The following is a 26,910-nucleotide window of genomic DNA, read 5'->3' as shown; positions in this document are numbered from 1 at the left end:
CCAAGCACATTAAGACCATTTCTATTTTTCAGAAGTGAACGCTGTGAGGGCCAGGAGCAACATTAACATACCCACTAACATTTCCAGCTTGTCCAGTATCAGAAACCAGCACATAGAATAATCTTTTGAACTTTCCAAGACATGGAAATGCTCTTTATTTAAAGAGGAGATACATAATTCATTGCTCAGCTGGTCTCCCTTCCTTGTTGATCCACAACAGATCACAGGAAACATTCCTACTCCTTGCCACCCCTGCTCCTGATACTCCCAGGCCTTTCAGAGCAAGGAAAGCAAGGCAGAAAAAGCTCTTGATGGCTATTGGGAAGACATCCTATACCCAAAGGTAAAGGAGAAGCAGACCTCCTTCACAAGCACCCCCAGGCAGCCCATGCTGCCACCCACAAAGGCACCAAAATCACCCAAAATCTGTGATACCACTAACAGGTGCAGGCACTCTCCCCTGCAACCACCTGCCTAGGTGGTGTGGTGGGTGTAGAAATCAGTCTCTGGTGGCAAAAAAACAACCAAAACCAGGAAAAGACTCACGAGGCAGAAATGAAGGCACCAATCAAGAAGGTAGGAAGGAAGGAAAAAAGATCCTGTGGAAGCAGGCAGGAGACAGCCTGAAACTGGGTATTAACTCAATTTATACAAATGCAGTCCAAGCTATCGAGTTTGGGCATAGTCTGTCTGCACTGAGGAGTCAATGGAGTGACTGCAACAGCTGCAGGATCCAAAAGATCCAAACCAACACTGCAGATTGAGGATGGGAGGAACCCCAAAGCTGCTCAGGTTTGCCTTTCCCCTCCCCATCCCACCCATCCACACACTTCATGTCCTAATGAGGAATCCTTGTCCAAGTCCAGCCCCTGTGCCTGATTTCTGCTGACCCTGAAGTTATCCTGCAGCTCTAACAACGGACGATGGATCTCATTTCCTACTCCAGCAGCCTCTGTTGCGTGGCATTGCTCTGCATATTAATGATCCCTAATGACACCTAAAAGCCTCTGCAAAGTCTCACATATGGATTTTACCACTTAGTGTGAAGCCATAAAGAGCCCACAGTGGCAGAGCATGTTTAATGACCAAAACCAGGAAAGCATTCATTAAAACATCCTCTTACTCTTGTGGAAAGGGGCATTAAGATGATTTTTCTCCTGGACCAGCACTGGCAGGTGAGGAGGGTGATGAGTAATATTAGTCTGAAAGGAATCCTTAAAACATGCATTATTTAAGTTGGCAGGGAGTAAGCCTATTCAGTGAAAGAAGGGTGGGGAAAAAAGGGTCAGGGGAGTGAAGGAAAAGAGCTGTCTGCTCTCCTGTGACATCATCAGCTTCGGACACCGATGGAGATTCATCCTGAGGAATATAAATCAACTCCCGTCAGGACTCCTGGAATTCAGCACTTCCTGTGGCTGCTGAAGAGGCGCTGTCAGCTGATCCCTGATTCTCAAGTTTGGGATGACAACTGGGGGGGATATGGCTGAAAAGAAGGGTTAATTAAACAAAGAGGCAAATAGGCAAGAGCCTTTAGGAATTGATTAGGCAATGGAAGTAAATGACTTGGCAAAACAACCCTGACCTCACTGCCAGAGTTATAAAAACATCCAGGAGATGCAGAACAGTGCTAGTGATTGATATTCTCACTGTATTTTCCTGCAGCAATGGGGAGTGTGGGACATTTATTGGGGCAAATGAAATCATAACCAAGCCATGTCCTTTTCTACTCTGTGCCAGAAGAAAGAGCTGCCAAGGATCTCTTCATCCAGAAACCAAAGCACCACCAAGGACTTAGGAAAATGATCATGTTGCCAAAATAAGGGTCAGAAAAATATACTCATCAAGCTCAAGTGGAATTGGTTGTTTCCTTGCTTGGAGGAACAGTGCACCAACATTCACCCAGTGACCAAAACCAGAACCCATATTCCTTCCACATTTCTGCTCTATAGCAAGACTGCGTTTTCCACTCTCCTGTGCAGATCTATTTCTGTTTGTTTGGGAAGTCACATGGCATGGGGAAGGCCCTGAGCCTTGGGAAAAAAATACATGTCAAATGTAGACCATGCCTGTGTTACACACCCAAAAGCTACTTCATGTTTTTTGTGATACACCAGTAAAGAAAAGAGACTTCAGTCTGGGTTCAAGTCTCGAATCATCGCGTTCACGAGGTCAAAACTGCAGCTGGTATAAATTTACTTACCACCACCATAAATCCCAGCATGGTAACACTGAAATATTCTGGCTGTCAGAGCAGGGACGTTCAGACTGCCCTGCATTTTTAACCTTGATTATACATAATTGTTAATCACTGACCCATTCTCTGGCCGCCCTCAGCTCCAGTGGGTTGCTAAGCAACCCATTTTTGCTCCAGATACTTTTTAAACTCTGGTTAAGAAGTGGCCAAAAGTCAACAAAGTGAGGATTGAGATTATTGTGGACAGATACGAGGTGGGAACTGAGTGAAACCCACTGACACCTCTACCCAAAGTGCAATAACACCCAATGCCACCTTGAAACCCCCTCAGAGCAGCCCCACAGCTCACACATCTCCTGGGGAAAACCAGGCTGCTCTCCCAGAGCTAATGGAAATATCCTCTCCCAGCTGGGAGGGCAGGGATTTTCTAGAGTGCAATGGTTAAAAATAATCAGGTAGAATCAATCAAGTAGAGGGTAGAAATTATCCAAGCCCATGTTTCACTGTCAACTGTGGGCCTGGCAAGCGGCACTTGGAGCAGCCAAATTCCTTCTGCTGCTCCCTTCAACAGCCTGGGGCTCTCCTGCCCACCAGGGTCCTTTGGATTTGTGGGAAGGGACCTCAGAAGTCCAGGACTTTTATCCTTCTGGCAAACTTGCGTGGGGACACAAGGCAGCATTCACAGTCCTCCCTGTGCCATTTATCTCTACTCCTCCCCTCTTTTTGTTTTGAAAACACTGTAAAAAATAAGGGCAGCACTCCTTGTATTATATAAATCTTAGACAAATGTGTCCTTCTCTTGCTATTTCGCTCCTGTATCACCATCCCATTAACAACCACCGTGGTATGTCATTTTTAGCCAAAGAAATTTGATTTTCATCCTATAGAAACCACTTGTTAAAATGCTATAGAGTTATACAGAAGCAAGACTGAGCAGCCACATCAATTGCTGCAGGATTCACAAGGAACAGGTAGGCAGGAAAACTCCAAAGTTCTGCTTTTCCTGCCTTTTCTTCTTTTAAATATGACCTAGTGGTATGGGTTACAGTCCCAGCTGTAGTTACTGGTGCAACCAGTGTAAATTAGACATTTGTGATCAGGTTCCCAAAGCAGCTGAGCACTTCAGTAGGAGGCTGTGGCCTTGTGCCAGTGGGAACTCCAGTAGCTGAACATGTTTTCTTGTTTTCAGAAGTGTTATCAGGTCAATACATTGATGCAAACATGTCTTCTTCTCTTTTGGTTTTCCTGTAAACCTTCAAGTAAACTTTGAGTAAAGCCTAACTTGTTTGAGGCCAGGTTGGATAGAGCTTGGTCTAACCCCCCCAATGGCAGGGGATTGGAACTGGATGAGCTTTAAGGTCCCTTCCATCCCATTCTGGGATTCCCTGATTCTGTGAAGTACTGGGGTAAAAACACCCAGACAAAGACTTCCAGTTTGTGCCTCTTTTCCTGCCAGGAGTCTCCTCATCAAAGTCAGGCCAGGCTCCACCACCAATGTTTTAAGAGCACCAGGCATGACTTAAAGCACAGCGTAGGCTATATCTTGTAGAGAGGGAGAGGAAGATTTGGACAACCAGATGATTGCCAGGGACACCACGTGCAAACAAAATGCAGAGAGGCATAAGGATCAAGAGGCTGCTCTGAAATGATTAGCTTGGAAGAGAAATGATTAAGCATGAAGAAGTCATACAAAACTAGGGGGCCCCTTGAGTAATTTGACCACTTCTGTTTGGACTGTTTTTTGGTAGTTTGTTCTAAAGGAGTCAAAACCTTCACCTATCTCACCTTCGATGCTGCTGTCAGGGCCAAGTGGGTTTGTCCCACGTGCTCAGACCAAAACAAGTTGTGCAGCACAGAGTTCTGTCCCTGTCCTGTCAGTCACCACAGGCAACACGATCCCATCACCTCCAGCTGACCCCTGGAGTTAAGTACTGTTCCATGAAAAAATCCTGGAGATGGCTGATGGCAATCTGCCCTCCAGACAGACGGGCCTTGCGCAACTCCCGACCTGCATCCCAAGCCAAGGCACCGTCCCGCAGGATTCGGACCAGAGACAAACACCCGCAGCACAGGGGAAGGGGACGAGCCAGGAATGCAAAACCAGGGGCTTCAGAAAGGCTGCTGGGATTAACAACGAGGTTTCCACCAGCCCTGCAGAGGAAGAGCGAGAGACAACGCAGAGTAGGAAACTCTGCCAAACAAAACTGCTGGGAGCTGGATTGCTCAGTGTTCCCTTCTGCGAGCAAAGCTTCCAGGAAAAGAAAACAAACCCCTTTTGGTCCGAGAAGCGCCTGGAGTACAAAACCTGGACTCAGCTCTGTTCTCTGCCTTCCCCAAGAATCAGAAGGATCCGTGGTCAGAGCAGAAGGACAGTGCAGTGTGCACAAAGACATCAAACAGGCGATGCTGTGTCAGGAGATGGACAGCAGAAGTAATTTTGGGCCCACTGGCCTCTCCAGAACGATAACAAAAGAAAAAAGGAACTCTGAAGAGTTTCAAAATTCAAAACACTTCTTGGAGGAAGAGAGCCATGAGTAGCACCCGACAGTTGTTGGAGTTGTTAAATGTTTGATGCCTGCAGGCATTGGGCAACCGGCCTCACACCAAAAGCAGAGGTGACTGCTGAGGTCACTGCAGGTCTGGCCACTGCAGAGACCTGAGGACAAGCCTAAAAGTTTCAATGAACTCCATGATCCCTGAAGAAAGAAAAAAAAACGACAAAAAGGCACAGAAAGACACCGAGCACTGGACTGCACAGTGCTCCACTGCACTGGACAGGAACAAAAGCTGACTATGCATAAAACATGACAACACGCATTTGGAGCCAAATTCTTACTTCATCAGACCTATTAAAACCAACCATCAAAGGGAGCCTCAACCTACTCAGTTCTATAGGAACAAGCACCAGGCTAACACTTTCCCTGTTCTCTTTCATGCCAGCCTCCCCAGGATGCCAGGGCATGGAAGCCCTCCTCCTTCTCCTCCCATCCCACATCACAGAGATGCACAAAGGGCAGAGCTGACACAGCCACTCCTGTGCTGAATCCCTTCTTGTAAAGCTGCCTCACGTTCCCAAAGAGCCATTAATCCGTCACCCTTCAGCTCTAAAATTCATACAAATGATTTTATTCATAATTAATTAAGGTCTCTAAATGTGGAAATTAAATTACCATTTACAGAGCAAAAGGAGATGGCACAGGAAAACCTGGATAGCAGCAACAGCTCTGCATGGATCAAGAGGACATGGGGGGTGGGGACTATCTGGCAGTGTTGTGGAGTCACACAGTGAAATCTGTACTAGGTCAAAACACAGATTACGGCATCTTTGAAAAGCTGCTCAGGCCCAGTCACAAGAGACCTTTAAGTCAGAGGTGCCAAATTAACCCCAAAACTCAGGTTCCTCCTCTACTCTGCTGTTAATAATCCCCTGGACTCTTGCACTAGGAGCACATTTTGAGGACAGCTAAAGACCCAGCATTCCTTCTGTTGCCTGGCTCCTCCGCTGGAAAACAAGCTGCTGGGAGAACAAAAGAGCTGCTCCTCCTCACGTGTATTTAGCCTCACCTTTCCATTCGAATCAGGCTGCCAGAGAGGAGAGAACATACAGGAAAACAGATGGCCCTGCACTGAACACGAGGCATAATTCACTCGAGGGGCCGGGAGGGAGACGGGATGAGCAGGCTGAGGATCAACACCACAACGGAATTCAGCCATACAGGCACAGCAGGGCTCTGCTGTAACAAATACCACAGTCACTGATGTTTTCTCCTTAACTCAGAAGGGAAAGACTGTGAAAAGTTACTTTGCTTCTCATTTCAATGGCAAAGGAGCATCAGAATCAATGACAGGGATGATTCCACGACAAGTTTCAAAGGCAACTCTCTCCCATCCCTGATAGCCCATGGATGCACTCTATCAGAATCCAATACAGGAGTAACAGGATCCTTTTCCCTTATATTCAGCTACTGGTTTGCCCAGTTGCCAAAAGAATTTAAGGGTAAGAAGATGGCAAGGAGATGGTCTGTACACAATTACTCAAGGAGACCAGGAAACAGATGTGTCCCAGACATTCCCATGCTCAGCCAGGCAGGCAGATTGCAGGAAGGCTAATGGCCATGTTGAAATTCAAAGAAGAAAAGGTTCATATAAGTGACCTTTCTGGTTTCCACGCGGCCAAAAATAACAACACACCAATTACAGGGAAGTTTCAGGACCAGATTCCCCCCAAGCCCCCAGAGCCCTCAGTGAAGTCAGGGAAGGCTGTGCTAACAGCATGCACAAGTTTTCCTGACAGAGGGAACAGGGGGAGGCTCCTCACAGCACCTCTCAGGAGCCTTTCAGGATCAGACCTTCACTTGGCAAGACAAACCCCACCAAGCCAAGGAACAGCACAGGCATGTTTTGTTGCTGAGAAAGCAGGCTCTGAAGAGATGGAGAATGTGGATAGCAGGAACAAGAAGAACTGCTCCGTCTGGTCTCCCTTCCCCGCTCACCCATCGCCACGAACCCGCTGTCTCTGTGAATCCAACCAACTGGTAATTCCCCTTCTGCCGCTGACGCACAAAGGATGCGAGCCCTCAATTAGGGATCCATGTCTCACAGGCTGTCAGAACTCCTGCCTTCAGCTCCACAGCACCCCAGGTCAGTTCCTGACAGGGAGCTGCTCCACACAGCTCCGAGGCTGGCACTTCTAGAGCGCCTGCAGACACACGGGCAGAGGTACGGAACCGGGCGCCACAAGAAACGCAGCTGCTGCGGAACAGCCAGTTTTGAAACCCCACGGTTTGTTCCTTGCAATATGTCCTTTAGAAACTGATGCTTTCCCTTTCAATTCAGGCTTTTCCACTTTTCCACGCTGCTGCTGATGGTTTCAGTCCCCCAGAGGCCCAGGCATGTCTACCTGTCTACCCAAGGCCTTTATTTACACACTGTAAGAGTTAAGCAGATGCCCAAAGCACAGTTGGTATTTCAGGGCCATACCCAAGAGGAGGTTCAGGTTGGACATCAGGAGGAATTTCTCCATGGAAAAGGTTGTTAAACATTGGAAGGGGCTGCCCAGGTTGGTGGTGGAGTCTCACCTCTGGAGGTGTCCAAAGAATGACTGGATGTGGCACTCAGTGCTCTGACCTAGTTGACAAGGTGGTGATGGGTCACAGGTTGGATTTGATCCCAAAGGTCTTTTCCAACCTATGTTGGAAATGGTGGCATGCATGTGATGGCAGCATCAAGATGCTATGAAATAAGACCCATGTGAGAAGCAAGCTGAGGTGCCCCTCACACCACATACTGCATTTCAACATCCCTGCCACGCTGAGGGGAGCAAAAGGCCCCTCCAAAGGCAGCTCTGCTATGATTTATGTTAATAATCCCCTGGACCTCTTCAGACCTCTCCCTGAAGACCTCAGGAGTTGCAGCCACATCCCAGGTGCCCACATGGCACAAACACAGACCCCAGCCTGTCTCCCAAGAGCTGTGGTAGCAATGCCCCACTATCCAGCAGCACACACACAGACCCTGGAGCACGGCAGACAGGAAAACATCAATTTCCTCAGCAGGACCACTTTTGTTAAGGGCAGGACCTGGAGCAGCACAGAAACCTTCTGCAAACCACCCCCACCGAACCCAGTACACATCACACATCATAAATACCACCCCTAAGCTGGCCATCAAGGGCTTTTCTTCCTAATGAGCTTTTTCAAATCATAGCAGACAATGACCACAAAACAATCACAAAGAATAATATTTGAAAATGCCAATTAGGGAGAGTACATGAACAAGGCTTCAAAAGAGAAAAACAACTTTGACAAAGACACTCCTCATTTTTACCCAGCTACAGACAGTACTTATTTGAGGCAAAACATTTTGCTGGAAAACATAGAACCATAGAATAGGATTTGTTTTAATTATGTAACTCTGACTTCCCACACAAACAAATCCAGCTATGGAAAATGCCATGCCTTGGCTTTTAAAATGGCACGAGTCGAGCCAAAGGAGAAGGAGATTGCACGGTAATTAACGCTTCCTTGCAGTCTACAAGGTATTCACCACTTGGTTTTGCCCACGGGAATTAAACACTGCTGCAAAGTGACATAAAACACTGTTCCAGAGTAAAATCTGTCTCTGCCCTGTCCTCATTTCTCCCTGGAAAAATCTGCATGTGCACGTGAACGGAGACGAGCGGGTGAGCTCATGAAGGCAGAGGGGCTGCCCCTTCTCCCCTTCCCAGCCTGGGCACCACCTCTCCACCCCTCACTGCCAGGGCACCCAGGGAGTGGCTGGGAACCAGTGGCCAGTCCAGCCCCTGCCACCTGTCCCAGAGGTACTCAGGGCTGCTCTGGATGGCTTTGGACACCCAGCACGGTTCTGCTGCCCCTTTCCACTGGGACCGGCAGCAAAGCCAACGCAGCTGCTCGTTGTGTGGCAGCCAAAGGTCACCACTGGAAACCACAGCTACCCCCAGTGCAGGAAACTGTCTTCAAGTATGAAAACTTTTTATTTCAGCTCCATTTCTGTACAGTTGAAGCATCCCAAGCCGCCCGCGGTTATCAGCATAAACATCAAACGTGCGGAGCCGCATTAGGCGCGTCAGCAGCTGCCCCAGTCACAGCTCCACGAGCAATGCCAGAGTAAATTGCCAACCTGCCAACCAGCACCAGGATCCCAGGGAATTGGATGCACAGGAAAAAAGAAAAAACGAGATGCATATACGGATAGTTAAGAAGAAAGCAGGCCAGGCAATTAAAAAGGAAAGAAGAACATCAAATTTCTTCACATCAGAGGAGAAATCATCATCCAGGCTATTCCACTCCATTAATTTTTTAGCAGTGCTACCCATTCAAGTCAAATATCAGATGGAGAATTCATACTTTTAGTCTTTTGAAGCAAACCTTCCATAAAAAGGAGAACTGACCTGATAGCAATTCATTTGCGAGGGGGGGGGGGAAGGGATTCCCTCTTGCACACAGCAAATTTGGTAGCAACACTACAATTATTGCAAACTGGTTTCAGCAATACATCTGATTTGAAAGGTCCTCAGAAGCCAAGGCTTGAAAAAAGCCAGTAAAGTCAAACACTTTTACAGTGAAGCGTTCAGAGGTAGCGGGTTTTTTGGGAGCTTTTACATATTTATTTATTCATGATTTTTTCCTCCCCAGTTTGTGTCACCGTTATATCTAAAGCTTGATCTAAACCCCAAAGGGGGAAATACCAGTTTACTGTATTTTTATATACTGTTCAAGCAGCAGGAGGAGATTTTTGGACCCTCTCTCAGGCAGCAGCCACAGAGCCAAGCTGCTTTGCCAGGGAAGAAGCTGAGAGCTAGTCCTGTCAGTGAGGTGCTCACACCAACTCTCCTTGCTTTAAGGAGGGGTTAGTCCTGATCTCCTTGCCTACAGAGAAGAAATTTAATCGATGGAAGGACAACCTTCTCTCAGGCCCAACAACGCACAGCCCAAATTCCCCCAGCATCTAAATGGTTTCCAAAGGGAATTCCCACAGCCAAGGAAGGGAGAGCAATAGCAATTCCATAAAGCCACAAGAGGTGCAAAACAGAGCAACAACCACCCATCAAAGACACGTTCTGCTATTTCTGCACAGACTACTTCTGTAAAAAAAAAAAAAAAAAAGAGGAAAAAAAAAGCAAACTGCTTCTTAAAATATACTTTGGAGGTTACATAAGGGATGTTTAAAAAACTAAAACCCTACTAATTCTAAGTTAAAAGGAAACATCCTGAGCGAAAGCCCTAGGAAGAAATCCAAATAAACTCCTGACACAATTGCACACCACTGACTCAGGAGCTCTGTGCTGAATGCACACAAGCAGTCTGGAGGCAGGGCTTCCCCTGCCCTTCCGAGTGTTCAACTCCTCTTCTCTCAACACTGGTTCAGATAAATAAATCAAATTGAATAAAGTATGCATGAGTAACTCCTGACTTCAAATATTTATGGAAGACTATTATCATTACCCCCAATGTGGGTCACCCCCAGTGCCAAGGCAGCCAGATCCACAGCAAAGACATCCAAAACCACAGCACGGGCAGCAAGGACTAGTGAGGATGAGCATCAGGAATGTTCTTTGCCACCTGGATCACTCAGAGCTGCTGGTGGGTTCACACAATCACAGGGTCAGACAGCAACGCCAAGCAGTTGCAGAGGCCAGGAGGATCCTGGAGTGCATTGGGAAGGACATTCCCACCAGGTCAGGGAGTGATCCTGCCCCTCTGCTCAGCCCTGGGGAGGCACATCTGCAGGGCTGCTCTGGACAAGAAGGAGCTCCTGCAGCGGGGCCAGCGCAGGCTGCAGAAATGCTGAAGGGATGGAGCATCTCTGGGAGCAGGAAAGGCTGAGGGAGCTGGGGCTGTTCAGCCTCCAGAGCAGACACTGAGAGGGGCCCTCCCCAGTGTGTGTCAGGGTCTGCAGGGATGGGGCAGAGGCTGGAGCAGGCTCTGCTCAGGGGGGCCCAGCAGCGGCACAAGAGGAACGGGCAGGAACTGATGCCCAGGAAGTTCCACCTGGATATGAGGAAGGACTTCTTTGCTGTGCAGTGACTGAGCACTGGAACAGAGACCAGAGAGGGTATGGAGTCTCCCTCACTGGAGATATTCCAGAACCCTCTGGACACAATCCTGTGCCATGTGCTCTGGGACAGCCCTGCTGGAGCTGAGAGGTGGGACCAGATGCTGGGACTGTGGGCCCTTCCAGCCTGACCCATCCTGGGAGTCTGTGACTCTGGGAAGAGGTTGGTTTGGCTGCAGGTTTCCCAGAGCAGTCTGCTCCCAAACACTGCCCCATATTGAAGCATCCACTCAAGCCAGATCAGCCCAATTAAAATGAGCCGGAACAATCCTATTACAGCCCGGCTGGCCAGTGTCTCGCTCAGACAAGCTTAAATGCATAATTAATTAGTTACTTTAAGAAAGCTCAGTAGTCTCTTTCTAGGACCAGCTTTCCAGAACTGAAAGGACCACCAGCTACAATTCCAACAGCACAGGAAAAAAATCCCAAACCCATTTCCTTCTGTAGCAGGGCCCCCATGGACACCACGGGACACGGACTCTCATCTGCACCAAAACCCTTCAGCAGTCCTGGAGCTCTGCAAACCCACATCAGCTGCAGGTGAGACTCCTGTGCCCTGGCTGGGACTGGCTCCACGCCTGGAGCAGCAGCCCCACTCCAGGGGCCAGGAGAAGTTTCGCTCACCATGGCAGATAACACAAGTACCAGCGTAAGCAGGTGACTCCTTATTCGCACTACACAGTGAGCTTGCAGCCCCTGGCAGGGTCATTGCAACTGGGCTATGGGGCAGAGCACCCTGTGATCCTTGGATTCATTTTCTTTATTAGTGTTTTCTTTATGAGACAGACACTATTGTACATGAAATGCTTAAGCACACCAAGCCTTCGGGTCAGCATCCGGACACCACTTTAACACAAATAAACACGGAGGGCTGTGCTGGGTTAGAATCACCTCCAAATAAAACTCAAGACACCACTTGAACCAAAGTAGCAGCATGTTTACTTTAGCCTCTGGAGTGGGAGCAGGCATTGCAACCCAAGTACAGAAAGGGCAGAGTAAGTGGCAGCAGGACTCTGATAACTAGACAGGGAGATTAAAACAGACCCAAATACCAGAACAAACCTTGGCTGAATCTGAAAGGAAAAACCCAGGCTCTAACAATCACTGACATCACTGCAGCTTTAGCTATATAGGTGGGCAGATAGCCATCAGTGTTTAAATTCTCTTGAAGATTTCTACAAGTTACATCTTATTCTGCAAAAAGAAGTGACACAAAACAATCTACCTTGGCACACTTTCAGGCCCTGAATTTCAGAACACTTTTAAGTGAAATGAGAACGGGGAATCCAACATTTTAATCTCAGCTAGGAGAAACAGCGTTTCAAATACAGAAAACACCGGCACAGGTTAGCAAAAGACAAATTGGTTCAACCTCTTTCAAAACCTTAGAAGGGTAGAAATGATCTTCTTCCACCAAGCGCAACAGAGGCAATTTTAAAGGAAAGCATCCATGAGGAGTGACACTGCCATACCTAACTGGAAAGACAAGATTTAAGGCTGGATTAAATTCTGCTGGCAAGCCAGAGGAACTTCATTGATACCAACTGTCCTACCCACTTAGGCAAAGCCAGGATGTGTTTTATGGCACCACACAAAGTGACCTCAGTTTTGAGCTTGTATTAGAAAGGAACAGCCTGTCCCACTGAGGCCCTGAAGTCTGTGGACTCCTCCAGACTCCATCCCAATATGCCACCAAGTCAAACCTGTAGCAATTACCATCCCAGTCTTGAAACATGCAGTGGCACACACAAAAAACATGCTCCAATTGATGTGGGAGACAGATCAGATCCCAGCACTTCTCCATTCCTTCAGAAACAGTCACCTTCAATGGCTAAAAAAAGAGGCTGTTCCAGCAGCATTTGGCTCTCTGCATTTTGTGAGAAAGAGGAGAAAGGTTACCAGTTCTCTTCAACAGGTGTGTAAAGATCAGGAGGGATGGGCACATGCACCAAGAACCCCTGGAAGGAGAGCAATTAGCCAACAGGGTACACTCAGGAGGGAAGAAGACAGGATTGGGAATGGCTTGATGAAGTACAGTAAAAACATCCCCCTGTGAACAAAACCTGCCCTGTGTGTTGGTGCTTTCTTATCACAGTGCCAGCCTATTAAAGTGACAATTCTCAACATGGCTTCTGCAAACTTCCTGCTGGTTAAAATTCACCAGGCAAGTGTTTAGTGGCCAGGAACTGCTATGGATCAGAGGTTCATTTACTTGCCACAGTCAACTGCAGGGAAGCAAAAAACAACACCATGCACACAGCTGCCTCTCCTTTCCCATATTTCTGGCATCTTCCTACTCTATGTGGCTTGTGGAGCCACCAAGCAAAAGGAAAGCCCAAAGCACCCTGCAAACAAAAGAAGAAAAGCTGGTCTTTCACAGGGATAAAAGGAGGTGTAGTACCTGCCCCTGAAGTGCAAACAGGTTCAGACACCTTCTCTTACTGAGATAAAGAGTGTTTCACATCCAGTTCCTCCCACCACCTCCAGCACTAAGGAAGGAAGGATGTGTTGAGAGAAGATTGTACATTTGCATCAGGCACTTTGATGGTACAAACACCTCCATGTGCCCACGTTTTTAAAGAGGTGACTGAGCAGCAGGTAGGAGTGAAAGTACAGAGCAGGGCTCACCAAACCAAGGCTGTCTTAACACCTGAAAACCTGACTCACAACACACTTAGAGCCAACAAGAAGGTGATGGGGATTAAATTCTTCCTTTCCACAAAGACTAATGCAGGCCTAGAACTACAACAAGTCTGTTTAGGGCAACACTCTCAGGTTACTCTCAAAATGCTTGACAACCCTTACTGCTCCCTTGGATAACTTGCAAAAGTACAAAAAGATAAAGCAATTTCCAGCTTCTGCTTGAGAGAAGGGATACCTCCTTTCTAGGACTGCCTAAAGAGAGACTGCTGTCCGTCACAGACATTATGTTGAATCCCCATCCTTGCCATTGTTTTCCCCTGTTCCAACACGGGTGTGCCTTCAGCAGGTAGGATCCTTGCAGGCTGTGTACAAACAGGGTCACAGAACACAGATGCCTTCCCAGGACCCTCTCCCAGCAGTGACCCAGGTTTGAGTGTTAACAAACCTCTTCAAATGAGCGTTCCCTGTCCAAGAGAGGCACTGAAACCCAACAGGATAACGGGGTCCCCGTGTGCCTGTGCGTGCAGGGTGTGCTGAAGCAGAGGCAAGAAACCTGCACATTCCTTCTGTCAGCAAGGATTTGGGATGATCCAAGAGAGCAATGCTTGCTCCCATCAGTCTGGACAGAAAGCCCCTGCAGATGTGTGGGACCCTGCTGACACAAACATGCTGCTGGTGGCCCGGGGGCTGCACAGCCCAGGGACACCCACCCCTCTGACCCCACACCAGCAGCCCCAGCTGGCTGTCAGTCCTTTTCATCCGCCTGGCTGGCAGGGTCAGGACATCCCATCCCAGGTCAGCTCTGTGCACTTCCTCAAGCACCTCCTTCCCCATCACCCACCTGGGCAGGTGCTGGTCCCTACCTGGCACCACAAAGGAGCAGCCCCCTGGGGCTGCTGTTTTCCCTGGCTGCCACAGACATAGCCCTTGGCCATGCCAGTTGCTGAGCAGGATTCCCAGCCCAAGCCTCACATTATCCTGCAGCTCCCTCCTCACTCCCACCACGTACCAGCTCTTCCCCCTCCTGTCCATCAAAACAGGGGATAAATCCCCCTCCTGTGGACTGAGACCGGTTGTTCACTGATTCCAGAGAGCCTGAGCATCTGCAGCAGGCAAATCTCCTGAGGCATTTCATGTCCTGCCATTCCCAACTCGCCACACTATGATTCCCATTAGGGTGCCTCTGCCTCCTCCGCAGGATTTCAGCTGGTGTGGATTCTAAGGGCTCTCAGCAAAACTGTGCCTCCACTGCTGCTGCCAACCCTTCCAGCATGCCAGACCTCCAATCCTTCTAGAAAAATGTTCTTCCCGCTTTCTTGTGCAGAGCTCCATCTATATCACTTTTTTTTTCTGTCCCCATGCCAAAGGATGTCCTTCCACATTCCCAGCACAAGGAGCAACCTGAAGCCTCATTTCTCTCTTCCTCTCCTCCCATATTTCAAGAAAACTTGGGTTCTCCGCAGAAAAATTATGGATTTGCTTCCATAGCCACACCAAGCTGACAGTTTGATTTTCAGCACAAGGTTCAGCCCCCTTTCTGCTGCATCTCCTGCTCCCACTGCAGGGCAGAAGGAGGCAAAAAGCAAAGTGCCAAAAAAAAATAAAAAGGCACTAAACTTGTAACGTGCTCCAGTGGGATGGAACAATCCTGGGCAACCAGAGAGCCCCTGTTGCCAGGGGGAACAGGAGAAGCCCCCCAGCAGCAGCAGCCACAGTCACATCCATCTGACCCAGGAGGCTCCTGGGACTTGACCAACAATTTAGTTCTCCAAAAGTCTGTAAAACCAGAGAGCCCTGGGGGCCAGATGGGGGACAGATAAAGCCTACCTGGGGCAGGGGCTAAGGGGAAGAGATGACTCCCTGCCACAAAAATGCAGACAGCTTATCTATCAGACCCCAGGGGGGCCTTCTGGGGGATGTTTTTCCTCCTTTTCCAGGAAGGGAAAGGAGAGGGGTGTGTCTTTAGGCATTGTTAGTTAAGAAATACGGAGGAGACTTACTTTCTGTTGGCCAAACCTACAAGCACTTCTTCTACTGCCCCCTCCAGGTGCCTCCCTGCTGTCACCTGGCCTCTTTTATCCCCTGACAATGCCAGAGGTGGAAGGACATCAGTGCAGATTCCACCCCTCAATGGGGAGAAAAGGCAAGGAAAAGGAATGACATGTGGGATTCTTCATTAAGTCAAGCATTTGACTTCACCACTGCATCCAAGCACTGAACAGGTACATTTTTCTCCTTGCTTTAAATCCAGGGAACTCACACTCACAGGTTTAGTTTTAACAAGGTCTGCTGTGTTATAAGCAGTGTTTTCAGATTTAACACAGGCAGAAACCAAGGTACAGCAAGGCATGTTCCCCTCACTTATATGTGACACATCCACAGCTTCCAAAATGCACACCCCAATTGCCACTAATGGCACTTGCTAGGCCCATTTTTTACCAGAGGGCTCCCACAGCAGCTTTCTCATGTTTCTTTGCTGGATTTTGTTGCCTGTCCTTCAGTCCCCCAGCTTTTCCACAGCTGGCAGGGTCCAGGCACATGTGCACACAAGACAGTGACTGTCTGCCAGCAGACAAACACAGGGAAGATACTGAGTTCCCTCAGTAAATGACCAGTCTGGGTCTGAAGTCCTGCACCTGGGTCAGGGCAATCCCAGGCACAAACACAAGCTGGAAGGAGAATGGATGGAGAGCAGCCCTGGGGAGAAGGACTTGGGGGTGTTGGGGAATGAGAAGCTGGATGTGCCCTGGCCCAGAACCCCCCGTGCCCTCGGCTGATCCCAGAGAAAGGGAGGGGGGGATTCTGTCCCTCAGGTGAGACCCCCCCCTGCAGAGCTGCTTCCAGCTCTGGGAACAACAGCACAAGGACGTGGAGCTGCTGGAGAGAGTCCAGAGGAGGCCTCAGAGATGCTCCAGGGCTGGAGCCCCTCTGCTCTGGAGCCAGGCTGGGAGAGCTGGGGGGGTTCACCTGGAGAAGAGAAGGCTCCAGGGACACCTGAGAGCCCCTTGCAGGGCCTAAAGGGGCTCCAGGAGAGCTGGAGAGGGACTGGGGACAAGGCATGGAGGGACAGGACACAGGGAATGGATTCACATGGACAAAGCACAGGGTTAGATGGGATATTGGGAAGGAATTCCTGGCTGTGAGGGGGGTGAGGCCCTGGCACAGGTTGCCCAGAGAAGCTGTGGTTGCCCCATCCCTGGAAGTGTCCAAGGCCAGGTTGGAGCAACCTGGGCTAGTGGAAGGTGTCCCTGCCCATGACAGGGGGTGGAAATGGATGATCTTTAAGGTCCTTCCCAGCCAAACCATTCTGGGATTCTATGAACAAGGTGAAAAACTGTCTGCAGCCCTCAGACCTGAACCTGCACTCCAGAGCCTGCAGCTCTGTGTTCCCCCCAGATGGCCCAGACAAGCTGCAGTGAGTAATGCAATTAGTGAACCACTAAGTACCTCCACGGTCACATGCTCCAGTGAGTGTCTTCACAGAGCTGTGAATGCCCCACTGCAGCCATGCCAGAGCTTTTAACACTGACATTAATTCATCCTTCACCTGGGGCACAAGAAAAAACCACAGCCAAAAGAACAAAACAAAACAAAAAAACACAACCAAAAAAGCAATACAAATGAAAACACAACAGCAACAAAACAAAATAAAAAACAAACAAACAAATAAAAACCCCACACACAAAACAAACCACCCACAGCATGGATTTGGCCATCAGCTAAATTGGTGACTGCTGGTCAATACCATCCAAGCCTTTTCTTGACCCATCACAAGCCTCACACCCAACAGATGATATACATGATGACACTGCTGATTTTCAAGTTCATATTACCCAGAGAGAAATGCATACAGTCATCACAAAAACCGGTGCAGACTGTCAGAAATCAAGTGAGAGAGGCTTACTCTGAAAGAAAAAAAAAAAGCTGCTAAATACAAACCGGCTGCAAAATCCCCCAAATGCACATTGCTGGGAGAGCACTTTGGAGAAGTGTCAGTAGCACCTGCCCTGGTCTTACACTCAGCCCTAGGATAGAAGGGTCTGGCATTAATTAGTTGCCTTCCACAGATGTATTTCATAGTGGGGAAAAAATCAAATATGATGTGAGAATGTGTTCACAAGCCCCCACGGGAAGAGGAGGCTGCACAAAGAACTGTGTTACTCACCCAGGCTGAGCTCAATTTCACCTCATGCCCCAGCAGGTACCTCCAAACACGCACAAATGGCCAAAGGAAAACTGGGTTTTGCCAATCTTGCGGCCTTCTGAAGCCTTCCTGTGATGCAAAACAGAACATTCCCCTGAAATCAGGTGTTACCAACAATCTCCACATGTAGAAGAAAAGTAAACATTTCAGACCAAAGTTGAAAGCTAAACAGTTTTCATTTGAGAAACAAGGACAAAAACGTGAATTGCCAACAAAGTAATTCCCCAAAATCAAACACCCACCCCCTCTCACAGGTGAGCAAGACTCAACTCTTTCAGAGAGGACATAGGCCTTGTATCTACACACATTAGAGGGGCTCCAATGCAATAACTACAACTAATCCATTACTTCATCTCCTAATCACTGACGGGCAAACAGCACTTCTCAGACATTTGTAAATCACAGAATCATTAAGGTTGGACAAGACCTGTGAGATCATCAAGTTCCAACTCAGGGCCAATCCCCACCTTGTCAACCAGTCCAGAGCACCAAATGCTACATCCACTCATTCCCTGAACTCCCCACTTACTCAACATATTCCACCTAACATACACAGTGCACATTTAAACAGGCAGGGAATGAGTTTAATTGCCCCATGGGATGTGATAACTCATCACTAGGAAAGTGTCACTAGGAAAGTCTGAGAGCAGACAAGGGTAAGAATAGAAATTTAGGCAGCTTTTGAGACACTGGCTTCTGTGTCCCACTTGGCATGTTTAGGAAAGACCTTAAACACTGACTTTTTCTTTGGTTTATTACCAGGGGAAAGAAAATATTCCAGCACAGGAGCCTTGAATCCAAAATTAAACCTCTATAATTTGGGTTCAGCAGCAGTTGGTACAATTCAGGTCCCAGCCACAATGAGAGGTCTCCAACATTATCAACTGTCAACAATTACCACTGGCCAGACACAGAAACCAGCTTTGTTCTGGACTGGAAGCCACAAATGCAAGTAGTAGTAATTGCTACCAAAGGCAAAACAAAAAAAACCAAACTAGCCATTCCATGAAAAATACTCTCCAAAGAAATATAGGAACCGACACAGAAGTGTTGCTATCTCCATGCACATCTTTAAGAAACCAAGAGTGAAATTCAAGACTGTACACCCAGCAAAGGAGGGGCCTAGCAAGGAAAAAGGATCCCCAAAAGACACTTGTTAACAATTCCAAGATGAACTCACGTTTAATGGAACACGCTGTTCATTAGTGATGGAATTTCATTAGCAGTTTAAGGGAAAGCTGCACATGGAAGAGACAAAATGCAATCAATTCCTCCTGCAATTTCATACATTGCCACACTGAGCCTCAGCAAGCTCAGCCCAACCCGGATTAAAACCCAAATCAATTAATACTAATTGCTCACCTTATTTTCACAGAGGGATCTTCGCACTTTGGCAAGCCTCAATAAAAAACAGAAGACAAAAGGCTATTTGTACAAAAAGCAATTTACTTGTCTGGTCTTTTTATATCCATTTAGCTATGTATTTAATTATGCTGGCAGGTAATTCTGTCAGCTCCACTTTCCTTCCTCACAACTCCCCCACGGCAAAGGGACAGCATGGAGCAACCCCATTGTTATAACCCACATAAACAGAACAAACAAAGGTTTCCAAGGCATGGGGCAATATCCCAAACATGCTGACTTCATCAGCAGATCTGCTCACTCAACTGGTGTGACTTTCCCAGGAGACACTGAAGACCAAGCCAGGAAATGTCTTTCATTAGCAACAAGCAGAGGCAGCAAGATTTATGTTCACAGAATCACAGAAGGGTTTGGGTTGGAAGGAACTTTAAAAACCCATCCAGTCCCACCCCTTGCCATGGGCAGGGACACCTTCCACTAGCCCAGGTTGCTCCAAGCCCCATCCAACCTGGCCTTGGACACTTCCAGGGATCGAGGGGCAGCCACAGCTTCTCTGGGCAACCTGTGCCAGGGCCACACCACCCTCACAGGGAACAATTTCCTCTTAATACCCAACCTAAACCTACTCTCTGTCAGTGTGAAACCATTCCCCCTTGTCCTGTCACTCAAGGCCCTTGTAAATATTCCCTCTCCATCTTTCCTGTAGCTCCCTTCAGGTCCTGAAAGGCCACAGTTAGGTCACCCCAAAGCTTCTCTTTCTCCAGGCTGAACAATCCCAATTCTCCCAGCCTTTCTTCACAGCAGGGGTGCTCCATCCCTCTGATCATCTTGGTGCCTCCTCTGGACTTGATCCAGCAGGTCCTGGTGTGGAAACACTCTAAAAATGCATCGTCCCATCATCCCAAACCTAAATGGAAGCTACAGATAACCTTTCACACAGTCAGTGGAGAACACACTTAAACTTGTGTTGCACAGGCACCTGCCCAAACTCCAACAAAGGCCCATGATGAAGGAACAAGCTACAGATGGAGGCCTCCTGCAAGTCCTGCAGGTAGGAATGCAGAAATGCAGACAGGGCATGAATTAAGGCTTTCATCCAAGTTCCAGACAGCACCGAAACTCCGCAGGAGCTCTCTGGGTGGTCAGGAAGCAGCACTCTGAAGGTTTAAGACATGCTTTCCATAAGCAAACTGAGCTGAGGAGCTGATGCAACCAAACAGAGCTGTGCTGGAGCACTGGGACACGGAGGGAGATGCCTTTTGCCCAAGGCTCCACTGGCAAGGAACAGCAGCAAGTTACGGGGAAAGTGCCGGCAGAGAGGAGAGAAGGAGGAGCTGGAGAGGCCAATCGTCCCCAAACCATACAAGGGGGAAAAGCAGGTATAGGATTGGCCTTAGAAGAAGCAAAGTGTGATGGGCTTAGGGCAAGGGATCATCTGAAACAACAAAACCCACCCGCTGCTACAGTAATGGATGGATCCCACTGACAAGCAGTAACTGGATCCAAGCAAGAATTGTCCTGGCTTGCAAAAAGTCTGGTGCCTGGCTCAGCATTGCTTCTAAAGGAGGGTGGAAAGCCAGAGAGAGGACTGAAGCCATGACAAATCTTCCAGGTTACTGTAAAATATTTAAAAAAAAAAAACTCAAAAAAAAGGGGGGTAATCAAAAAATCCAAATGCCAAGTGAAACTTTACTCCCACTACCCTGTTTTCTGCACATTTCCCTCTGCAAATAAGACAGACAAGACACAGGCAATCGAGGTATTCGTGTCCTTGTAGAGTAGTGCTGGTGCAGCAGGAAAAATCTTGGGCAAAGAATTCCACCACAGCTTTCTGGCACGAGGTTTTAAATCTCTAGATATGAGATGTTTTGAGTGAGAGATGAGAGATGTTTTCCAGCTGTGGTTTAACTCCAGCCTAGAGACACTCAGCTGCTCTATAAAGGTAGTTCCTAAGAGTATTTTATTTTTTTTTTTTTTTTTTTTTTCACAACAAAAGGAGAGGAAACTCCAGTCATCTGAGAGTGCTTTTGTCAGCCAGTCTGAGCACTGACTGATGCAGGACAAGAGAGGAAAAACACTTCTCTCCTTAGGTGGCTGGTTTGGGCTGCATTTCTCTTGGGGAAAGCAGGAGAGCTGTTCCTCTTGGAAACGGCATTTTGGAAAGAAAATTAGCAGGAAGGACTCTTTTTTTTTTTTTTTTCAGACAGGCAAGCACCGCTGCAGCTCCTCCACCCCCACCAGAATTCGGGGTTCACAGGAGCCCTCTGATGAGCCGAGCTTGGCTCCCAAACCTCCCTCACACCAGCCCTGCCAAGGGAAGGACGGTCCTGCCCTCCAGCAAGGCACACAATTAGGCAAAGCAAACGAGTTGTCAATAAGCCCTTGAGTGTTCAATGAGACGTCGCTAATGGGAAGGCAAACGTTCACTGCCTGAATCCACCACAATGCTCAAGTTGCGCTTGATGTTTCTGTGATGAAGCTATTTTCAGTTGCTTTGAATCTTCCTCAGAAAGTCAGTCTTGGAATCAAAAGAAAAGAAAAGCCACGACTGCTCTGAGCTCCTGTGCATGCATTTAATCAGTCCAGGTGTTTAAATTATTTATCCATGAGCAGGAAAACTGTACTAATCTTAGGAACGGAGCATATGAAGGGGAAAAGCAGACATAAAGACACACTGAATAATGTGATGCAGTAGAGACACCCCTCACACACAAGGTAACTTGTGACCGTGGATGTTCCAGGCATTTGTTTTTGCAGCCCGGGCTGCAAAACTCAAAATACAGAGGTCTGCTGCTACCAGGAACGTTTCCCCAAAAATTATTGTTTTCAACAACCACAAAGCCCTTGTCAAAAGCTGGTACTTTCTCTAGTTTGAAAGAGCAGAACTTTTAAACCGGTTTGTTTTTTTTTCAAACCCAAAACCAGTGTCTGGAGGAAAACAGAGTATTTGAGAAGTGACATCCAGTGTTGTGGACCAGTCCATCCCTCCTCATCACTTACACATGGAAAATAACCTTCTGCCTTTCTTCCTTGGTCTTAGCCTTCTCCTCTACCTCGCTTGTCAAAGCCAAGGGTCTCCTCAAGCTGGATGGGAAACCTCCAGGCTGGAAGATACTCCAGCCCACTGCAGCCTTGCTCCCATGGGAACGAGCTGAACTCCCTCCACACTAAAATCACAAAGGTTGGGCTGAGCACAGAGAAAACAAAATCCCCACCTTGGCTCTAAAGAGACCCGGGGAGAAGTTCAAGGTATTCCAGCTCACTTCAAGCCACTGCCAGCTGCTGTTTCAATCATTTTGTTTCTATAATCTGGGCAGCACACCAAAGATCACAAGGTTTGGGTTTAAGTTTCATTTCCAAAACATCTCACAGGAGAAGAATCATTCCTCCATTTTATTAAGCAAAAGCCATAGGCTGCTGACAGCGCTGTTACAGGCGGCAGCATCAATGGAACATTACATACATATTAAAGATATAAAAAAGAAAACATTGAGCTGGAAGGTTATGAACAAAAAGAGAGAGGAAAACCCCTGAGACATTCTCTTTGCAATTCCTTTTTACACAAGCCAACATTTAAAAGTCTGCTGGCTGAGATTCCCCGAGTAACCTACCCAGCGTTTTACAGCATCATCGCTCCAACCAGTGCGAGGACCCAGCAGGGCCATTTCTAAGGGAATGACACGCCTGTTATTGACAAAACCCTTCGCAGAGCAAGAAGACACCAACCAGGCAGATACATCCACTGTTTTGAAATTAACACTGGCTCAAATTGAGTTACAATGGGAAAATGACCTGTTGTGATTCCCGAGGTCCTTGGCGCCACTGCTCAGTGAGACACTGCAAGAGGGACCCAGTTTCACAAGGAGCAGCAGCCAAAGGAGAGAGGAGAGAGAGAAGGAGATTAAAAAAAATAATGACAACAGACCACCCTTCCACCCTTTGGCACCCTAGCCTGCCCAGCTGCTCCCAGGTACAGGGGATCCCGAGTCCCCTTCCTTCTTCAGATCGATATTCCAGCAGTGGGAATCCTTCACTTGATGTTTGCTTTCAGCTGACATCAACCTTTCTACACTGTCCTGCCAGGCTGTACTTCTGTCATTAGTTCTGGTTGGAGACAGAGACGAGATCATAGAGCCACAGAATATCCTGAGCTGGAAGGGACCCACAAGGATCATCCAGTCCAACTCCTGGCCCTGCCCAGGACACCCCAAGAGTCCCACCCTGTCCCTCAGAGCACTGTCCTAACACTCATTGAGCTCTGGGAGCCTTGGGACCATGCCCACTGCCCTGGGGAGCCTCTTCAGTGCCCAACCACCCTCTGGGGGAAGAACCTTTTCCTGAGATCCAACCTAAACCTCTCCTGACACAACTCCAGCTGTTCCCTCTGGTCCTGTCCCTGCTCACACAGAGCAGAGATCGGAGCTGCCCCTCAGGAGGAGCTGCAGCCCCCAGTGAGCTCTGCCCTCAATCTCCTCCATCTGAACATTCCAAGTGCCCTCAGCTGCTCCTCGTATGGCCCCTCCCAACCCTTCACCAACTGTGTTCCTCCTCTAGATGCTCTCCAAGAGCTTTATAACCTTCTTATATTGTGATGCCCAAAACTGCCCCCTGTACTTGAGGTGGCCCATTTCAGTCTTTTTTGGTTTTTTCCTTTGGTAGTTTTTTTTTGTGGGTTATTTTGTTTCCTTTTTCTGTTAAAGTGCCTCATGCTATAACTTTAAGGATAATTAGTTTCGGGGCTGACAATCCCGTTCCTGCTCTCATGGCAGAGGTAGGTATCTGAAGATGATCTGCTTGGTCAGTCGAGGCTTTTAAACATGCTCTCAGATAAGCACAGCTGCATTCTTAACAGTAGCTGAAATCACAGAATTTAAGGAAGGCAAATTCGATGTGATGTTTCATGCTTTAGTTAACAGTCTTCCAAGACACAAAGCTGCTCCAGTTGCTCTGGAAACTGTAACTTGGACACAACCATGCAGATACATCAACCCCCTGGCTATAAATGAAACCACTTTAGCAACGCTGCACATTTGTATGACAAACATTCATAAAAACAAGCACTGCATCCTGATCTTCCTATGGGGAGGGCACGTCCCCAGGTCCTTCACACAGTGCACAGCTCTCATTTCCTTTGGGCTGCAAGAGAAATGGCTGAAGAAGAGCCAGGAGGGCATGTGGATCTACCAGTGAGATAACAACCCTCTGGGTAAGGGAGAGATGGGAAACACCTGTTGGTACTTGAGGGATATGGGATTCCAAGCAGGGCTCTGCCCTCACGCCCCAGGCACAGCTGGAAGCAAACAGTACCAAAGGAGGGCTTGGAAGACAAAGCAACATGGTGGCCAGGATCTCCTGGCCCAGGAGAAGGCAGTGGGAAGCCTGGAGATGGGAATGGAGCAAGACAACAACCACTGGGAGAAGGAAGGTGGGAGAGGCATGCTCAAAAACAGTGTAGGAGGAACGAGCGCGAGGTGTTGGTGGAGGAGGGATGGACACAGCACAACACCAGAAGGCAGACACGTGGGGCTTTTTAAAAAAAGGGGGAAATATTCCATACACAAACGACAGGCTGAGTGCTGGTTGCTGTGGAAACCATAACTTTGAATTCAGTGCCTAAAACCCAGCGCTGCTATTTATACCACGCTCCTCACTACAGCACGAGAACTTCTCCTCAGAAACACAGCTCTGCTACTCGCAAACATGGCTTTTTCCCCCCTTGTTACACACACTGATCCCTTCAAACAAGGCCTCACAAGGCTTTTCCAGTGTTCCCGGACACTGAGTGACTACATGGCATGATCACCTCTCACGGAAAAAAAACCACTACCACTGTCTTGCCTCTTCTAAGCAAGACCAGACAAATCACTGGATTCTGCTTCGGTCAAGAGCAACCAGAGGCACTGAAAAGGCCATTTCAAACAGCAGTTTATCTTGTCTCCCTTAAGGCAAATTACAGTCAGCACCACCTGAGATTGTGTAGGGCCAGATCCCAAAGTCAGTTATCATTAAAGATGACAAGCATTTGTTTAAGGACTCCAGAATATTGCCTTTAATATCCCAGGAAGCATAACTGGATCATTAATGCAAGAATAACAACAACAAGGCTGCAGATTAAATTCTTGCTGGCAGAATCCCCTTAAAAACATGCATTTTCAAGTTGCTCTGCTGTTGGAGAAGGAAACAGCTTTTCCCTCCACAGGAATCAGGATGCTGGGGCAAATCCCACAGCCAAAGAGGGAGCAGGAGTGATCTGCCTGTACCCAAAGCAGAGGTGAGCCACATTCCTCTTCCACCTCCACCCTTCCAGGGCCCAGAAGGGAAGAAACAGTCCCATTCATTCCCCAGCCACTCCTCAATCCTGTTTTCCCCCAAGTAGGACCAAGGTGCAAGTGTAGCACATTCACTGCCACGACCCAACAGTTACAATAACTCCCACGGGGTGATGATCCCAGTCTAAGACACTTCCCAGGACCCGGACACGTATCAGTCCCCAGATCACAGCCTACAAGGGCAACTCAGGCAAAAGCTGAGAGAGAAAACCACAGTACTTTCCAAGGTCAGCTGCAGCTTTGGAATCCCACAGGACTGCCCCATCCATGGGGGATCATCGGGAAGCAGCAAGGACAATTATGTGCAATCCAACTCTGCCTGACCCAGGTGGGTTTGCCGGGGGAAGGGCAGGCAGGGACAGGAGCAAGGACTTGGGAGAGGGGTCCCAAAAACTGCCGAGCCAGGAAGTTGCTCCCTGTGGGATCAGGCCCTTCCAGCACAGGTGAAGGAGGTCCCCGTTTGCCCTTGTTCAATAATTTACATCACAAGCACTGAAGTGTCATTGAAAACGACGGGAGTATTTTAATAACACAGGAAAGGGGAAAGATGCTCTAATGACAGGCACCCAAGTAATCACTCCATGGATCTCAGCCTCCCCTAATTTATGCCGATGCATTTTTAATCAGAATTTCATACACAGCAAAATGATTAACAAGTCACAAGCGATACCTACTCCCTAATCCCAGCCAGCTTTCACCAGCCCAGAATCCTCTGGATGCCGCGAGCAAAGTGGGAATGAATGACCAATGCCGAGGAACAGCAGGTCAGTTTCTCCCAGCGCTTCCCAACCCAACGCGGTTGGGAATTACGCGCTCGCTCCCGCAACTCTGTTACGACCGCATTAGTACCAGCGCTTCCCATGGATCACGGGGCTGCGGGCATCCCTCGGGAGCCCGCAACTCCAGCCAGGGAAGCGCTTCCATGGATCCCAGTGCTGCGGGCATCCCTCGGGAGCCCGCAACTCCAGCCAGGGAAGCGCTTCCATGGATCCCAGGGCTACGGGAATCCCTCGGGAGCGCTTCTCGTGGACCCCAGGGCTGCGGGCATCCCTCGCGAGACGGCACCTCCAGCCAGGGCAGCGCTTCCCATTAACCCTAGGGCTGCGGGCATCCCTCGGGAGCCCGCAGCTCCCGGCCGTGCCCTGTCCCCAGTGACCGCTGCCCACGGCGGGCACCCTCCCCTGCCCCTCGCTGCTCCCCCCAAGCGCCCCCCGCCGCTCCCCCGCAGCACGCCCGGACCGGGGGGGTCCCGGCGGGTCCCGCAGCCGCCGGCGGTGACACGTGAAGCGCAGACCCGGCGCTGCCGCAGGGCCGGCTGGGGACCGGGCACCGCCGCTCTCCCACCCCCCGCGCCCCGCCGTGCGGTGCGGGGCGGCGGCGGAGCGGTGATGATGGAGATGCTCCCGAAGGCTCCGGCGTGCGGGGGGGGACGCGAGCGGGCGGGCGCGCTCACCTGCGGGGCGGTGTGCGGCGGGCGGTGCGCGGTGGGTGCGCGGTGTGCGCCCCGCGTCCGATGGGTGTCCGGGGGTGGCGGGTCCGGAGCCCGCGGGACACCCGCGGCTCAGCGCGCGCCGCCGCCGCCGGGAGGCGCCGCTGCCATATTG

At 49.0% G+C, this 26,910-nt stretch overlaps 1 protein-coding gene across 6 annotated transcripts in view; it reads right to left on the bottom strand.

Moving 5' to 3' along the window:
* TIAM1 (T cell lymphoma invasion and metastasis 1) overlaps positions 1 to 26,904 on the bottom strand; it is a 164,342-nt gene extending 137,438 nt beyond the window's left edge. For 5 of the 6 annotated variants that reach the window (XM_027660023.1, XM_027660031.1, XM_027660026.1 and 2 more), the window contains exons 1-3: positions 18,978 to 19,014; positions 18,796 to 18,853; positions 17,577 to 17,684 (exon numbers count right to left, since the gene is read on the bottom strand). The gene's annotated coding sequence lies outside the window, so the exon portion shown is untranslated. Of the gene's footprint in view, positions 1 to 17,576; positions 17,685 to 18,795; positions 18,854 to 18,977; positions 19,015 to 26,759 lie in introns of those variants that run through there. The other variant, XM_027660024.1, reaches the window with a different exon arrangement.
* Positions 26,905 to 26,910: the final 6 nt, after the last annotated feature.

This window comes from Corapipo altera, unplaced genomic scaffold, assembly GCF_003945725.1.
Source record: "Corapipo altera isolate COAL_440 unplaced genomic scaffold, ASM394572v1 74, whole genome shotgun sequence".
In the NCBI taxonomy this organism is placed as follows: Eukaryota; Metazoa; Chordata; class Aves; order Passeriformes; family Pipridae; genus Corapipo; species Corapipo altera.
The sequence above is the reverse complement of the archived record's forward strand: the minus strand, read 5'-3'. Positions and strand labels throughout refer to the sequence as shown.